At 47.2% G+C, this 12,350-nt stretch overlaps 1 long non-coding RNA gene across 2 annotated transcripts; it reads left to right on the top strand.

Moving 5' to 3' along the window:
• The first annotated feature begins 4,115 nt into the window (after positions 1-4,115).
• On the top strand, positions 4,116-9,842 carry LOC141374590 (uncharacterized). 2 transcript variants are annotated; one of them, XR_012381605.1, is made up of 3 exons: positions 4,116-4,237; positions 9,184-9,216; positions 9,688-9,842. It is a non-coding gene; the product is annotated as an uncharacterized lncRNA (long non-coding RNA). The 2 variants fall into 2 exon arrangements; XR_012381604.1 differs by having other exon boundaries at positions 9,673-9,842.
• The last annotated feature ends 2,508 nt before the right edge of the window (positions 9,843-12,350 follow it).

Genomic DNA, 12,350 nt, shown 5'->3' with positions numbered 1-12,350 from the left:
TCTGGGGTCGTTATTAGGAAGCTCCTTTGTCCAGTTGCCCATTGCTATTAACTTCACACTATTATGTTGGCTTTATCACTGATGAGGGTAATATTTGGGGATCTTATTCCATCTACTTTTTTGGTCTTTTTTTTTTTTAAATGCTCAAAAGTATTTTTTAATGAGTACAGTTTTTTTTTTCTATTTGGTCTTTTTAAAAAAAATTATTTCAGGGCTCATATAGGAAAAATGGGTGCTATGGGCTGACCCCTCAATCTGTCCCCATGATTGTGTAGTTAGGTTCAGGCTGCAAGGAACTTTGATGAAAACAGAACTGGAGGGATCAGAGAATTTGTTATAGAGGATGCATGCATTCTGTAGTAAAGAAGTAGGATGCACATCCTTAACATGGAGAGCAACGCTCACGCGAACAACACAGTGATTTCACAGAAGGATGTGTCAGCTGGGTTGAGGGGTTGAGGGTGTCCAGAGATGTAAGTGGGAAGAAAAATAAGAATCGGGTCACAAAGGGCTCTTCCATGTTAAGGAATTTAGATATTTGTCTGTAGCCAATGGAGGATCAATGGAGAAATTCTGAGTTGGGGAATGCTATGAGGAAATTTGAGTACAGAAAACATGACTCTAGCGCAGTAAAAAACAGATTTGATAATTAGAACCATATGTTATTGGCCTTAAAAAAGACATTATAGACCAATGGAGCATAAGAGAGAGCCCAGAAATAATTCCAAGCATAGATGGTCAACTGATCTTTGACTAGGGTGCCAAGAATATACAATAGTAAAAAGACAGTCTTTTCAACAACTTGTGCTGGGAGAATTGGATATCCACGCACAAAAGGATGAAAATGGACCCTTTTCACATCATGCACAAAAATCAACTGAAAATGGGTTAAAGATTTAAAATAAGACCTAAACTTTAAAACCCCTGGAAGAAAACATAGAGGAAAAGTGTCATGATATTGGTCTGAGGATTTCATCACTATGACATCAAAGGTACAGACAGCAAAAGCAAAAATAGACAGGTGGAACTCCTGCATACTAAAAAGCTTCTGCATGGCAAAGGAAAGCACCAACAAAGTGAAAAGGTAACCCACATAACTGGAGAAAATATTGCAAAGCATGCATATGGCAAGGGGTTAATTTCCAAAATAGGTGAGGAATTCCTCCAACTCAATAGCAACCCCCCCCAAAAAACAAAACAAAACAAAACCTCAAATAACACAATTTTAAAAATAACTTGAATAAACATTTCTCCAAAGAAAAAGGAAAGGAAGAAGGAAAGGAACTGACTCGGTGGGTAGGAGAGAGCTGGAGGTACGGAGCCTGGCTCTACACTCACTAGTCCTCGTGCGAGGTCACAAGGAACCAGAAGAAGCATCAGCAACAGGAAAGGAGCAAAGGGGTGGGATTCAACAGATCATTAAGTAGTTAACTCTGTAGGATACGCCAGTGGGAAGCGAGAGGTTGGGGGTGGGCTGTGGAAGGGTCCACACTGGCTCCTAGAACAGGTTTGATCATCTGGAAGGATGGAGAAGATGCCATGCCTATGACGACTCTCTCTTCCCTCCTAAAGTACTGCATTATAATTCACTGAGAATTCAACCACACTCGTTCAGGGCTTCCTCGAAAAAACAGACTGTGACTTTTAAGTATCCAGAGGGCCTTGCGTATTGCCTGATATACAGCAGGCTCAAAATACTTCTTAAGCTTTCCGTTTCTTTTCTTTGAAAAACACGTATGGTATAGTGCCTACTATGTGCCAAGTGCTAGTCTAAATGCCTTAGAAGTAATATTTCACATACTTCCTGCAGCAGCCCTACAGGATGGGTATAATTGTCTTCACGTTACAAATCAGGAAAGTGAGGTACAGAGATTCATTAACTTGCCTAATGGGATAATAAGTTGCTGATCTGGGGTTTCAAGCTCAGGCAGCCTGGCTTTGGGGAGGTTTCCCCTAACCGTTGTGTTATACTAAATAAATATATGAAGCTCTTGAAGGCTGCTAAGTTAATACATCCAAATTGACTTCTATCCACCTTTCATTGAATAACATCTTCAAAACTCAGATCACATGTCCTCTGACATTCCAGCACTCATCTGAGCCCCAAGACTGGGTTCAGGGTCCCTCCCATGTGCTTCCAGAATGTCCAGCATTGACCTCTGTCCTAGGATAGACCCTACCCTCTTGGAACTGCCTGTTTATTTCCCTGTCTCCCTTGCTAGCTCGTGAGCTCCTCGATGGCAAAGGATTATGTCTAATACATGCCTATGGTCAGAGCACCTAGCATTCATTTGTCATCAGAAAGAAATAACCTAACCAGGTAGATACCCACATGGCAAGGTGCCGTGAAGACCTTTGCAAGATGGAGTGGCAGTTGGGGGTTTGGTCGGGAGGAAGGAGAAATGTAGGTAGAGCAAGAGACTGCTTTCGGGGACTCAGCCCTTCTAATCTCATGAAAAGAGGGGGTCGAAGGGGAGAATTCCCTGCCAGTGAAGGCTCCAAACATCTGTTTCTCATCTTACTATCCATTTATGATTTTCTCCCTCTTCCTCCCCCTGCCTCTTTGGGGTTGGATGCAGCCGGAAAGCCCATGTGGAAGTAAAGTTCTCGGTAAATCACCAAGAAGGCTCCAGGGCTTTAGGGCTCATTTTTCACTGGAAAGAGCCAAATCCGGCAGAGGCTGGTGAGGGCTGGTGAGCGCTGGTAAAGAAAGCCAGGCATGGGAGATCTCTGCTCTGTTTCTCCTCCGTACAATGAGTGGGAGGTGGGGGGATGGGGGCAGTATATACGTGTGTGTGTGTGTGTGTGTGCCTGTGTGTGTGTGAATCCAGGTTAGGGCTCAGACCTTTCCTTACACCTCTTGGTAGGAATCAGAGAGTCAAAGTCTCTAGGCAGCTGAGCCTTGACAGCCTTCTGCACACTAGCCTGCCCCAGCCCACTAAGCACAAGGGTGTCCCTCCATGAGGAAGCCTCTGCAGAGACCAGGTCTGTGCTGGAGCTCCTGCTCTCTGCTTGCCGCCCACGGACTTCACAGCAAAGTAAACAGGGGCAGGGAGAGCACACCCAAATGACTTGGAATAGTGGCCAAATTAGAACAGGGTGAAGCAGAGGCTGAGAGCATCAGAATTAAGTAATAGGAAATGCCATTTGTGGAATCTCTGTAGGGCTGGTGGTGAAACTGAGTTTCTCTGTAACAGTGTCACCTTTTAAATTTAAGCTGCTTTCTATTTAATGAAGATATTTTTCGTAAAAAATTTATTTATGTATTTGTCAGAGAGAGAGTGGGGGGGGGATCAGTAGGCAGAGGGAGAAATAGGTCCCCTGCCAAGCAAGGAGCCCAATGCAGGGCTCGATCCCAGGACCCTGGCATCATGACCTGAGCCAAAGGCCGATGCTTAACCAATTGAGCCACCCAGGCGTCCCAATGAAGCTATTTTATGTTGACATTTGGTGAGAGCCAGATTAGGGCCCTAGGTTCATGGGCTAACACAATCACAGATGAACCTGTTAGGACAATCAAGTTCCAGTCCAATTCCTCTGATAGACACTGAAACTTGCCGTAGATGGTTCAGGCCCCAGGTCTTTGTTAGACCAGCCTTTCAAATTCAAATGATGCATATTAGGACTAAGTATATTTTGTTTTAAGATTCCCAAGGGATGGTGTTAATCTATTTCTCTATTATGAACTCCATCATTCTTGCAGGGAGATTTTTACTGAAATTTCAGGGACTGGTGGTTCTTTCTGAAGGCCTTGAAAGGATCTAGAATGGGCCTTTGTGGTAGAGTGCTTGGTTTGAGTTATGTTCCATGAATTCTTCCACTTCTTAGCCCATCAAAGTCCTCGGCTGAGAGCAGAATTGATTCTCATCTAGAGTTCTTTCTGTTAATGAACTGGCCCCCTCTAACAGACCAAATCTGAGACTTGTATGGTATAAAAAAGGATTTCTGTACCACATCCAAGTGTGAGGAAAAGCCTGGGAAATGTAGTTTCCAGAAAAAGTTGATGGGTCATGAGAGTAACAGGTGAGATTGTTTGAAATTGAGACCATTCCTGACAACCAAGGACTCAAAGTTCCCATTATACAAGTGTCTTTCCCATGTGTCTTTTAGGATCTCAAGGAAGAAACTCCCGCTTTCCACAGCACTTGCTACAGACTTCCATTTGGCCCAGAGAATGAGTTTTTAATGCTCCTACTGTGAGGGAGAACGGAGAGCCTGGCAAAATTCATACTAAGAGGTAAATGACTAGTATCAGAGCCCAAGGGCAATGGCGAGAGACTTTGAATGTCTACGCTGAAATGAACAGATGACCCCCCACCCCCCACCATCCCTACTAGAGACAAAGGTGCAAGGTCCCATTGGAAGGGTCTTGATTCCATTTACAGGAGCCTCTGAGAATCTCCCCACAGCCTTGTTTGGCTAAAGCTTTGTTCCTGAGATAATTCACTATAGCTGTACCTAGTTCCAACTTTCCTTTGAATGAGTTCTCTCCCAGATACCCTGCACGGCTAATAAAAGTAAAAATTTGGAGATGGCCTCAGCTATGAATTTGACAGAAATGCACAAGCATGTTTGAATCCAGCAGTGTACATGGCCTCGACTGAATGATAATAGTAATGGCAATGACAACATCTACCATTTGTTGAGTCTGTGCCAGGCACTGTGCCAATCATACTGCATAAATTATGTCATTTAATTGTCACGACGATGCTAAAAGGAAAGGACTCTTATTACCCCCATTTTGTGTATGGGAACACTGAGGCCAGGGGGGAGAGGATAAACAGCCTGCCCAAATGCATGCAACTAATAAGTAGTTATTTGTACCCCAGCTGATTGACTACAGAGGGTATACTCACCCCAGCCATGTTTGCTCCTTCTCTAGAAACTGTGAGCTCTGAATCATAAGTCAGCATTCAGCCCTGAATGTCCTCACAGTGTCACGTGATGTACCCTTGCCACCTTAACTAGTCCCCCCACTGATATGTCAGGTACTGAGACAACAGGTCTCCAGGAATTGGATGCTCAACACTTTTCTTTTCCTTCTTCCTGAGAATAATTCCTGGTCAAATCTCTAGTTCTGGCTCTCATGTTAGTTCCATTTCAGTGGCTGGATGTGGGTGGGAATGGAAGCCTTAGCTGTTGTTACCTACTGAAAATGTGTAAAGGAGTATTAATATTCCTGGAAATGCCAGGACACAACTATACAATTTCCTTGAGCAAATCCAAAGGAAATGTGAGAAGAGATGGGTGATTCTATCCCTCCAACCTTCCCCGCGCACTTTGACATGATAGAAAGAACGAGAGGAGCAAGCATGACAGCTAACAGTGATTAAGTGTTCTGCGGTCTGAGTGAACCAGGGGGAATGTCCTATGATCAACCAGCTCATCCAGAGGGACCTGGGTCCTTCCGCAATATCCTAGAGCTCAGTAGGACCTCTCATAGGTGGTCACCCTGGGCAGGGACCTGCATCATTACTATTTTGACCATTTTGATGAATGCATCCCACAGTGTGAAGCAGGGAACGTCCCCTTGGCTCAGTCTTCACAAAGGCTCCAGCCCCAGAGCCTCCTCTCTTCCTCTGGCCCCAGTGCTCCACACTTGGATGGGGAACTCCCTGTTGACCTTTTGGAGAGATGAGAAAGCAGAGCGGGTGAGTGGGCTCCAAACTCTCTTCCCTCAGCTGTGACCTTTAAGCAAGCTCTGCATTCTTGGGGCCCTCAGAGCCCACAGTAGGCTCTCCCAGGCCTTGATTTGCATATCTTCTAGCTGCCTTAAAGGGACAAGGGCTAGGGGAAGGAGGGCCGGGAGGAAGCTGTTGAGATGGAGGGAATCTGTGCCTCAGACCATGAGTGCTGGAAGATGTGCCAACCGAGGTGATACCAGTCAGAAAGAGCTCTTCTTGGCAATGGAGGCAATTGAAATTTGAAGGTGACCAGAGGGGGCTCCCACCATTGCCTGCCACAGGGCCTGAAATCCTGGCCTCCCCTCACCTCAGGAGCGAGGCCTTCTGAAGAGGATAAGCATGATGTTTTCCTAGTTTGAGAAGTGATGTTATCTGAAGGCAGATCGTATGGGTGGTTGAAACTCTGTCTTGGAGTCTGAAGGTGAAGGCCTAGTTTCAAGTCCAGCATGTTGCCGAGTCTCCTCCAGCCCCATCTACAAGCAAAAGTATGCTGGCCATTTTGTAGGCTAGCCGTAAGGCTCAAGTGAGGCATGAATGTGAAAAGCTCTCGTAAATCTGTAATGGACCGTTCTGTGTCTGAGGTGACTGCTATCACCACTCAAACAAGGTAGTAGGTTATCCGTTAATGATATATATTTATTATGCTATCAGTTAATAATATAAGCAGCTAATATTTACTTAACAGACATTTCATTAAATAATTTAACTTAATAAGACATTTATTTAAGTGCCCCACTATGTGTCAGGCACTGTTGTAGGAACTGGCAATAAGGTTGAAAACAATATCCTTGCTCTCCTGGGACTTAAATTTTCTTCTGGGGGAGAGAGAGAGAGTAAACAATTGTACAAAGGTAATGAAGACAATTTCGGACTTGAATGACTACCAAGAAGTAAATGATACAGAAAATGAGATAGAGAGTCTCTGGGGGTGGGAGCACAGCAGTTTCACATAGATGGTTGCCTTCTGAGATGTTGCCTGAGATAGAAGAGACCAACCAAGAAGGCACCCACATGGAGCGGGGGAGGTGTTCCTGGGAGAAGAGAAGAGCAAGTGTAAAGGTCCTGAGGCAGAAGCAAACTTGAAGAGGGGAAACTGGTCCTAGGTGGTGCAGCAGACCCATGAGCAGGACCGGGGCAGCAGCTGAGCTTTATGCGGCTGCCAATGAGTGTGGCCTTGTGGGACCCGCTAAGACTCTTCTTTCCAGTGGAAGCCATTGGATCGTTTCGGGAGAGGCAACATAATCTGATTCACGTTTTAACAAGAGCTCTCTGGCTCTTGGTAAGAATCAGAATGAAGCAAGAGTGAAAATCGGGAGATCTGTCAGGAGGATTATCTCAACTGATGATCACAACAACGTGACAAGCGGTGACATGCTATTTTCTTAATTGAGAAATTGAGGCTTCAGGGAGCCTGAGTGGCCTTAGGGAGGCCATACCCCGGAGTAAGCAATAGAGACAAGATTCCAACCCTGAAGGCTCTGCTTCCGGAGCCTATGTTGATAAAACTTCAGTGCACGGTTTCTCCCACCAAAAGCCTGTGTAAGTCACTGCGTGATGCTGTCACCTGTGGCTAGCCAACCGTTGGGATGGGGAGAAGAGTCCAGCTGGGGTTGGGTTGGGGTTGGTGCCCGGGGAGTTGGCCTCCTTGTAGCAGGAGGCTGGGCTCCACCCTCCCGTGGGCTTTCCCCACGGGGTCTCATTCCGGCTACCACGCCTCCCCACGGTTCCCATTACGTCTGTCCCCAGAGCGCCCCACCGAGGCCTGTGGCCACAGGATGGCTCCCCTCCACGTCGGGCCTGGGGTTGCAAGCCACAGGGTGAAGATCTGACAGCTCTGTTTTGCCCTAACAGCTGCCTCCATGGTAACAGCCTGCGGTGTGGCTGGAAAAGCGATCGGTAGGACCGCCGAGCTGCAGGCAGGAGCTGGGGGCTGGCGAGAACCCGGGCTCCGCCGCCCCGATGCGTGGCTTCCTCGCCAGGGCTGGAAGGTGCGCCGCGCACCTGTCCCTTTCTGTGGGCCTTGTCATGTCTTGTCTTTTGGTTGAGGCTGAGCAAATCCAGATGTTCTTCGAAGAGCTTGGGCGTACTTGGCCCAGTCCTACCCTTCTCTTCACTTTTCAGCCGGTCTGACAAATATTTGTACTCACCTCATTCTGTGAATCCCAGGACGCCTTTGGGCTTCAGGGGGTTAATGAGAACCAACCCTGCCTGTGTAGCTTCCCCTCCCCCGCTACCGTGCCACCCCTGGGCCATGCCTAGCTGGGCCAGCAGGACTTGCTGTCCAAAGGGCTTTGTAAGACATCCGAGCAGTCTTTTCTTAGAAACAGGAAACTGTCTTCAGCCAAGTACAAATGAACTGAAGCACCCAGAAACCTGAGGATTGCTCCAAACTCCGAGGCCTGGAGGCGGACAGGGAGGGTTGAACTCCTGGCAGGGTCTCCCTGACTCATTTGCTCATGAATGGAATTGATCTCAGCTGTGCTCTCAGCCATTATTCATTGCACTCAGACCATTATGTAAGTGCTGGTAACAAATTCATTGAAATACTTTCAGCAAAATCCTTTTCAAAGCCTAAAACAAAAATATGAATCAAGACAATATTCCTTGTTATTTTTCATAACCTTTTCATTGGACAGACACTAATCACTAGCATGACTGGGAAGATGAGGGACATGCCGCTGAGGCAGTCATTTGAATAGAGGAGGATGGAAAAAAAATGCAGATTATATTTCTTTCCAAATATAGCGGGAGGCGTAATGGGGAGCGCAGTGTGGAGCGGGGTATTGGCTGTCGCTTATTTGTGAAACTGCTTCGCAAGTCTGGAAGCTATCTTGTCAAGGGATAAACAAATACAACTCCTTGAGGATGGGGAGGGTGCCCCTAAGTTTGCTGTGGCAGCCCCGGCACCTAGGCTTGATGGCCTGAAATTTGCCTCACAGAAGAGTTGGTCAAGGGCTGAGTGACTGACTGACTGACTTAAATCAATAACATTTGTTCTCGATGAATCAAGGTCAGACTAAGGCACCCCTGGGGTGGGGCACGTTGCTTGCCGGAGATTGGGTGAAGGGAAATAGTGGAGGGAAAGAGGGGTGGCGTGGTGGTGGAAAAGAATTTTCTTTGGGGCGTGGTGGGGGGATGTTAGGGAAGGAACACTAGACTTCAAATCAGAAGAGCAAGTGTCAAATCCTGACTCTGAGTAGCTGTGTGACCCTCAGACAAATTGTCCAATCTCTCTGAGCTTCAATTTCATCTCTAAATCCAGACTTTTCATAGCTACAGATAGTATCATAATAACCTGGGGATTAAATGAGACAAGAATGGGAGAGCGTATTCAGCACACAGTAGGGTCTCTGCACACTTTTGATAAGCTGGCCTTTTCAGCGGGCCTGGCTCTGGCACGAGCTCTTCTAAGTGTACTTCGTAATTTATTTTCCCACTGATGACACTCACCACATATTTTCACAACTAACCAGTGTCCTCTTGGTGTTCTTTCCTATAGGCCACCCAACCAGAAAGCCTCCTCCTGTCCTGGGTGAGCTGCTTCTCTTGGCTGGGTCACTCCACCGAGCGTGCCCAGCCTTCTAGCTCGGGCTGTGAGTCTGAGAGAGGGCCTCATGGAAGCTTCAGAATGCGTCCTCACATGCTGTGGGAGCTATGGAGTGTCAATGCAGATGGAACTTTGTGTGTGTGTGTGTGTGTGTGTGTGTGTGCGCGTGCTTTTATCTAAAATTGGGCCCTGGACCAACATTCATGAGTGTGTGGGGCCCACCCTTCCTTCATGAGCAACAGGTCAGGCAGAGAGGAGAGCCATGCTGTGGCCCAGCCCTCCTTGGGCCTTGCCCTTGTGTGCCTATCCCTACCGCCACCTACAGAGAGGCTCCCAGTGACAACGCTTCTGGAGACAGCCCCCTCCCCCTCCCATGGCACTAGGGCTTTCCGAGGAGCCCGCCAGCTGAGGGAGTGGTTTCTGTGGTATTGTCCGCCACAGCTCATTTTCCATTAGGGTCACCAGGCAACCAGCAGAAAGCGACAACTCTCCTGACGCAAAACTCTACTTCGCCCAGCAAGAAGCTCTGTATCCCATTACTAAGCCTGGGCTGGCTCCAGGGCGGGATGTGCCAAAGGCGTGTTGCTGGCCAGGATGGATGGAGGGTTCCAGAGCCCAGCTCCCAGCGGTGCCTGTGCAGCTAGCTGAGGCCGAGGCGAGTGAGGGGGTGAGGGGCTGTTGGGTGAGTCAGGTAGAGGCAACAAGGTTTCAAATCAGACTTTGGTCCCAAATGAAGTGTTTCTCTTTCTCCCATTCTGACTGGAACATTTTTTTTTCTTGTTTTAGGGTGTCACCCAGGAAATAAACTGCTGGGTTACTTAAAAAAAAATGTTGCTAACATCTCCTTTTTATATGGTGATTTACAGTGTTCAAGGCAGATTTATTTCCACGATTGAAATTTATCCTCTGCCTAGCTGTTTGAGGTAAATATGGTATTGCCTTTAGAGATGGAGAAACTGAGGCTCAGAGAGCAGTGTACTAGCCCAGCATTGTATTCACTGAGTAATTAATTGGCTGAGACCAGTCAGGACTTCCTCTCACATCGAGCTGTGGGGAGCTCATCTCGGAGGTGAGGGAGAGCCAGTATGGGCATGGGCATGTGTGGGGATGGATGGAGGAGAGCCTCTGTTGGATGCCGGGTGATCAGAGAAGGTCTTCCAAGAAGTTGCTGTTTGATCAGAGCCTGAGAGAAGTGAAGGAGCCCTCGGGGTGGTTCTTGGGCCCATGCTGGAAGGCATCACAGACTAGGACCTGCACCCCGGCTCTTCGGGTAGGTGTCATTACCCCAGGGAGACATAAAAAACCCTCAGAGCAGCTTGCTCGAGTCCCACAGCTATCAAGAGGGGAAAGAGGGTGTGGACAAGGTCTGTCTTCAAAGCTCTGCTCCTAACCACCATCAGTTTCAGGCAGAGGCCTCTTATCAGGTGGGGAGATACTTGGGGCAGCATCCTCTCCACTCAAACTCCTCAGAAAACACTTGGTGTTTGCCAGCACCACCCAGGTGATTTCAACAGGGCATATCCTGCCATAATAAAAACTGACCTGTTTTTGTTATTTGACTTAATTTTTATTTTCTGTTTATATTTTCTATCAGGCAAAGAACCAGAGCCCACAGATTACAGTCAATATCAAGTGCATTAGAGTGAGAGAGGCTGAACTAAAGATCATACTTCCTTAAATGTCACTATACACCAGGTACTGTTAAGTACTTTCTATCTAAGATCTCACTTAATTTTCACAAACATTCTGTGATACAGGCACTACTTTTATCTTCATTTTCCAGATGATGGGCTTGAGTTGAGGATCTAGTTAGGCTTATATGACTGAGAAGTGTCTGATTCATATTCAGCTCACCTCTAATACCATAAACTGGGCTCTTGAGCCCTAAGGAGTGGGTACGGGAAATCTCAAGTAGCACGAGCTGATGGAGAGGAGGCATAAAAGGGGAAAGGCAAGGGGAGACTGTGGGTCTGCTTCGTTGGGGTCCCATAGTTATCTAAGACATCCAGGCGGAGTACCTTGGGATTGTTTGTAAGTGAAACCTTCTTTTCTCCAGAACCACTCTATAGAATTATAAAGAACAATTCATTAATTCAGTAAGAATGCGGGGGAAACTCCTGACATACTTAACATTCGATTTTTTAAATTTTCACTTTTGTTGATTATTGAAATGCAGGCTTGGTGGCAAAACATAACAATATTGAGAAGGGGGGTGAAGAAAATGAAAACACCCCTAATCTGACTACTCAGAGACAATCACCATTATCATTCTGATATCTTAGTGTTCCGTCTTCTGTCCAGGCCTCCTTAAAACATGTAATTGAGTCAAAACAGTTCTTTACGTGTAATGGTGCAAGATCACCTCTTTCTTGGGAATTGAACTCTACTCTAGTCTCCAGCTCTATACACTCAAAAACAGCTCTGGCTCAGGCTCTGGTGCCCGCTTTTTTCCTTTGCTTATCACTTGGGAGTCGCACAGGAGTCTGTGGTAAACCCAGGCCCCACCTGAGCCCTGCTCTCTCTGGAAAGATTTCAGCTGACCCTGGGCTGTGGTACAGCCAAAGGGCATCCGCCTCTGCTACTGAGCTATACATTTCCCTTGACAGGAGCTCCTCTCAATCCTCCCTAGACGGCAGACATTGCGAGCAGACAGCAAGATTCACGGCTGTCTGGCTTCTACTTGTCCTCCCCCAGATGGGCTGAAGCCAGATGACAGAACATTAGCCCCGAGGAGGAGCAGACTGGGGGTCGACGGCTAGCCAAGCAGAAATGGACACTATCTTGTCCCAGCTCAGGCCTTGGTTTAATCGCAACCACATGAGCAAACTTGGGGCTGCATAGCGTGGTTGCATTTAGCATAGAGTGTCCTCGGGGAGACTAATGGGGGTGAAGCTGTTCACAGCGTGAGACCACGTACTGTTGTAGATTTCATCCATTTACCATCCGTTTGCTAGGAACGGCTGCTAATGTTTACTGCATGCCTATGAGGACACTGGCCCAGGGTTCGGCACCCTGGGAGGATTACCTCGTTAGTCTGCATAACACATTGCACAGGTGGGTATGATTGCCATCCTCATCTTGCAGATGAGGATGTGCAAGCTCAACGAGAGTAAGTAGGG

Source organism: Callorhinus ursinus, unplaced genomic scaffold (assembly GCF_003265705.2).
Source record: "Callorhinus ursinus isolate GAN/ISIS: 27379988/994484 unplaced genomic scaffold, GSC_fseal_2.0 scaffold19, whole genome shotgun sequence".
NCBI classification, from domain to species: domain Eukaryota; kingdom Metazoa; phylum Chordata; class Mammalia; order Carnivora; family Otariidae; genus Callorhinus; species Callorhinus ursinus.
This window is presented reverse-complemented; position numbering and strand designations above follow the sequence as displayed.